General features: G+C 33.3%; 1 pseudogene; it reads right to left on the reverse strand.

The window, feature by feature from the left end:
* Positions 1-5174: 5174 nt before the first annotated feature.
* LOC119536023 lies at positions 5175-6052 on the reverse strand (annotated as a pseudogene).

Here is a 6052-nt window from a genome sequence, read left to right on the forward strand (position 1 = left end):
ATTGCCCAGGTAATACAAAATATAATAAGCACAAACATAATATAAAATATTGGAAAGAAAACATGTTCCTTATTTAAGATAATATGATTGTCTACTTAGCAAATCCAAGAGTCAATAAAATCTATCATATTAAATATGGGAGTTCAGTAAAGTGGCTGAAATCAAGATTGATCTGATAAACACACAGTAATAACTTTCTTGAATACTAGTCATGATTATTTACATGATACAATGCGGAAAGGACATTTTCATTAATGTAACCAGACTACAAAATGTATGGAATAAACTCAAAGAAAAATGTGAAAGACTTATAAGATGGAAACAAAACAAAACAAAATGAAATAATTATTGAAGAATCTCAAAGACCTAAATAAATAGACCTCTCATGTCAACAGATAAAACAGTTCAATATGGTCAAGATGTCAATTCTTTCCCAACTTAGTTATACATTTATTACATTTCCAGTCAAATTCCTAGTAGATTTCTACAATCTTCTGAAATTATTCTAATACTAATGTGGAAATGATTGTTTGAAAGAGAAAATATTGTTTTAATAAGAATAGTGAATGTAGGCTTTTTCCCAGGTAGCAAAATCTACTATAAAGTAACTTATGTAATGCGATATTGTCCCAGGAATAATCAAAGGAAGAGAGTCTAGAGATAGATATACAGATATAGATATTGGGTATCAAATATAGTAAACATGGCATATTGAATTAGGGAAGTAGGATAGATCTTTCAATAAATGTGTGCTGCCTAGACACCCCTGAAGATGGAGGAAGAGGTTAAGTGAGAGGAAGGGGTAGCAACAAACAAGATAAGATTTAACAAAGGTCTATGAATACTGAAACTTTATATAAATATATATATTTATGTAGATGCTGGGGTGTTGGAATACTTGGAAGGAGGTAAGTGACATGGTGGAATTGTAATCTATAATATTCTTTGAAATGTGATCTAAAGCTATTTGTTGAATTGTGCTTCAAAAGTCTCCACATTTCTGCATATACCATATATTGCAATAGAAGACCCTTGGAAAAAAGGGAATTACATGCTTTACACACATGCACACATACAACCAGACATTTTCTCTGTATCTATTTCTAACACCACACACACACATACATGAGCATCTATATAATCAAAGTTTTAAATATATTGAAATATATATAAATTAATTAGAATAAAGTATTTGTGAATTATCATATAATCTTGAAGTAGGAAAAGAAGAAACATTAATGAACAGGACTGGCAATTAGGCAACACTGAAATAAAACTATACCCTTCCACATTACAAATTACTATCTAAGGAAAATTTTTATTTTGTATTATATAAAATCTCTTTTAAACCAATAAAAAAGATTTTGAACATGCCAATAAAGTGAAGTAAAATATATGAAAAAGCTACTCATAAAAGTACAAATGGCAAAATACTTCACTATTAAGAAAATGAACACAAATTGTTGACTTAAAGTGAGCTATAATTTGCCTACATAATGCAAAACTTACAAATATTGATAAAATACATGTTTAGTTAGGCTGTGTGTAAGAGCAACAAAAAATTAAATATCCAGGAAAAAATATGTTAAAAGATATGAACAAATATTTTATTAAATTTTTCAGAACTTTAAGAGCATTAAAGAAAGCCTAAACAAATGGAGAGATATGTCATATCCATAGGGAGGAAGAGTCAATATAATGATGCCAATTATTCTCAAATTGATAGATAACATCAATGCCACTCCAATAAAAATACCTACTATTTTTTTAAAAGAAGAATCTAAAATTTATATCAAATACAAAAAGCTTATTATAAATGTATGGAAATGAACACACAGAGAAATCTATGTGCCACTGGGAAAGAATATACTATTCAGTAAATAATTCTTAGACAACTAGTTATCTACATTGCAAAAAATGGAGTAAGATATTTACCTCAAAGTGAACACAAAAATCAATTGTCAGTGGATTGACAATTGAAAATTAAAAATAAAAAAAAACTGAAATATTGAGAAGACAATATTCTTCACTTTGTACAACCAAGTAAAGATAATGTAAGAAACTGTTTATCTTGGGATAGAATATATAACAAGTGAAATTAGGAATCTACGACTTAATAAATCAGGCCCTCTACTTGAGGCGTGCGCTTATGAAACTCAGGGTTGCAAATGGGAGGCAGAGTCTTGTGATAATTATGCCTTAGAGCCACCTCCAGGATACCTCTTTTGTTGCTCAGATATGGTCTTTCTCTCTCTAAGCTCAACTTCACAAATAAATTAATTATCCTCCCCTAATGAGGGACATGACTCCCAGGAGATTTAATATGCCTAACAACATGGGATATGACTCCCAGGAATGAGTCTGGCCCCATCAGCAAGGGATTGAAAATGCCTACTTGACCAAAAGTGGGGAAAAAAAGGCAACAAGCTGAGGTTGCAGTGGCAGAGAGATCCCAGACAGAGTCGAGAGGGTATCCTGGAGGTTTCTCTTATGAAAGCTCTGGCTAGATATCCCAAATGGCCACAGTAGGCCATGCCCTTGGCAAAGGTAGCCCCAAAATATCTGGGACCTTACCTGAGATCCTATGGGAGATTTGGTCACTGGGTTTTCTCTCTCAGAAACTTAAGTCCACTGGAATGTTCCTATGCCATATGGGTCATAGAACCCAGAGGCAAAAGCCCCCTTAAGAACAACAATCAGATGCAGCTCCATTCCCCATAAGGTCAACATCCCCTTTCAATATGAAGAAGTTATGGTGCTCACTGCCTAGACACCCCTGAAGATGGAGGAAGAGGTTAAGTGAGAGGAAGGGGTAGCAACAAACAAGATAAGATTTAACAAAGGTCTATGAATACTGAAACTTTATATAAATATATATATTTATGTAGATGTTGGGGTGTTGGAATACTTGGAAGGAGGTAAGTGACATGGTGGAATTGTAATCTATAATATTCTTTGAAATGTGATCTAAAGCTATTTGTTGAATTGTGCTTCAAAAGTCTCCACATTTCTGCATATACCATATATTGCATAATAAAGAAAGAACTGAAACTGTGGAACTGTAACCCATAACAATTTTTAGAATTATCTATATGACTGCTTGTTGAGCTGTACATGGAGAGAGGACACCTTTCTGTATGTATGTTATATTTTGCAATAATGGAAATGGCTGAAATTGTGGAACTGTGACCCAAGATATTCTTTGAAATTTGCTAACTACTTGATGAATCATACTTTGAAAGTTGTCACTGTTAAGTATGTATGTTAAAGTCCACAATAAAAAAAAAAAGTGTAAATAAAAAAACCTCAAACTGGGAAAAGATATCTACAATACTTATAATTTAAAAAAAGAATTATTACAAGGATACCTAAAAATCTCCAACAAATTAAAAATAATAGAAAAAACAATCCAGCAAAAAAATTGGCAAAAAACATAAATACATATTTTATAGAAGGAGGAAAATAATGAATGTATATTAAACATGAAAACATAGTCAACTTCAGTAGTAATAAGGAATGCAAATTAAAACAACAATGAAATCACATTTTTTATACCCATCAGATTAGCAAAAATATCAAAAATCTGAAAAGTTTTGGTAAGGATATAGAGTAATGGAATAGTTATATACTGCTTTTAAGTGTATAAATGATAATACCACTTCAAGAAAAAAGGCAACCATCTGTAAAAGTGAACATGTAAGCACCCTACGTAACACAATAATTTCTTTCAGGATGTCCAGCACAGTTGTGTGTGCAAAAGCAAAACCTTGAAACAACTCAATGACCACTGATTACATAACAGATACATAGGCTATGACATATTCACACAATGGAATATACAGCAGGGGAAATGATTGGGCTAGGCGATATGCAGTAATGTGATCAAATCACAGAAAGTTAACTCTGAGTGATAAAAATAAGATGCAGCAAACTAAGTAGTACATAATATAATTTTAATAAAGGCAAGGAATAAGAAAATCTAAACCATGTGGTTTAATGATACATGAATATGTAGTTAAACTATTTTTAACTATGATTAACAAAAATTGCAGGATTGGGATTACCTCAGGGTAGAGGCAGAGGAATGAATCAAACAGATGCACTCAGGAAGTTTCAGTGATATTGATAAAACTGTAGGTAAGAGGCTACAAAATATATAAATAAATTACAGATATTATTAAACGTATGAAAATTTAATAATAATATTTTAAAATAAGAAAAGCTCTAAATTTTCTGTTAGTTAGAAAAGTAAACTCTTGCCAAGTAAAGGTGATATTCCAGATTACACTGAAAATATTCTTTCAGTCTCATGGCTTGAGGATGTTCCAAGATACTGAGAAAAAAATATTTAAAAATAAAATTGAAAAACATAATTTTTAATCAATCAAATCATTACTATATTGATAAGTAAAAGCTACCTGAGTTTAGTACAACTCTAAGGGAACACACTGCTTATGCAAAATATCATATTTCTTTGTCTATATTTTCAGCATCATGGAGACAAAAGCAGCTTTACCTATTCTTTTAAGGATGTCAAAATGCACATTGTAACTACTGATTGCATCATGGGTTAATATGGTTTTCAAATCCAAAGTAAATTATTTTCTTGCCTCTAATAAAGACCCAGAGACTGTTTTCATCGTCAAAATGAGCCCATTTAATTAAAAAATGCTCACTGATAATGTCTTTCACCAAGCACAGTATCATTTCCCAATCAAATATCCTGAAATGCAAATGCATAGTCACTGAGTTGATGAACAGTGGTAATCTTAAACCCAAAATGCAGAATGCAACCAAAGAAAGCTGCTATGTTCATAAAGAACATTAAAGTTGGAAAAAAAAAAACAGTCTTGGCCTCAGAAATTTGTTCTATTAGCCAAATTGCTTTGTCAAGTGAGACGACATTAAATTTCCAAAAGTAGCTTGTTTTAACCTTTTAAAAGGGGAAAAACATACTTTATTCTAAGTCCCATTTCAGTATAAACTGATAAAAATAAAGTTGTGTTGTGAGCTTAGTTATATTTTTACTTAAAATAAGACAAATAACTGTGCCTTTTATTCAGCCTCCAGAGTTTCTCTTTTAGTTTGATTCTAACCTCAAAGGATAATTTACTCCTATAAAGAAGCACCCTCAGAAATCCCACTGAATTGACTAAATCACCCAGTGTGAGAATTTACTGTCTGCTTGTCTTTATAGCATTAGCAACAAACTCATTCAGTGTGGGTGACACAGTCTTATTCTAACTATAGTTAAATTTTTACAGCAGAGTTTTCCCATACCGTTTTTCATCTCAGAATTTCTCAAGGTATAAATTAAAGGATTCAACATAGGAGTGATAACCATAAAAAAACACACGGATTTATCAATGGGAAAGTTGGAAACAGGACTAACATATGAAAATAAATACATGGGACAAAATAAAGGACAACCACTATGATGTGGGAGCCGCAGGTACACAAGGCTTCGTGCCTCCCTTCCTGACTCAGTTTTTAGGGAGTTTAGGATGACCCCATAGGAGATGAGTAGAAGGATAAAGGTGACCATGCAGATTGATCTGCCATTGGCAACCATGGAGAGGCCTATAAAGTTGGTGTCAGTGCAGGCAAGTTCCAATAATCGGTACATGTCACAGATGAAGGGGTCGATGATGTTGGAACTGCAGAATGGGAAGCTGCACACAGAGTGAAGTTGAACTGCAGAGTGGTTCACCACCAGGAGGAAGACCTCAGCACCCCCAAAGAAGTGTTCTATAAAGAGCTGGCCCATACAAGCTGGGAGGGAAATAGTCTTTTTGTCACAGAGTAAGTCTGAAATCATTTTGGGGGAAATTGCAGTGGAATAAGCAGCATGCATGAGTGAAAGACAGGCAAGGAAGAAGTACATGGGTGAGCCCAGAGAGGGGCTGGCAGTGACAGTCACCACAATGAGCAGATTGCCAACCACAGTCACAACGTAGATGAGCAGAGACATGACAAATAATACTTTCTGCCCCTCAGGATTCTGAGTAAGGCCCAGAAGGACAAACTCTGTTTCATTGTTAGTGGGTCCCAT

The sequence above is a fragment of the Choloepus didactylus genome, chromosome 6 (assembly GCF_015220235.1).
Source record: "Choloepus didactylus isolate mChoDid1 chromosome 6, mChoDid1.pri, whole genome shotgun sequence".
NCBI classification, from domain to species: domain Eukaryota; kingdom Metazoa; phylum Chordata; class Mammalia; order Pilosa; family Megalonychidae; genus Choloepus; species Choloepus didactylus.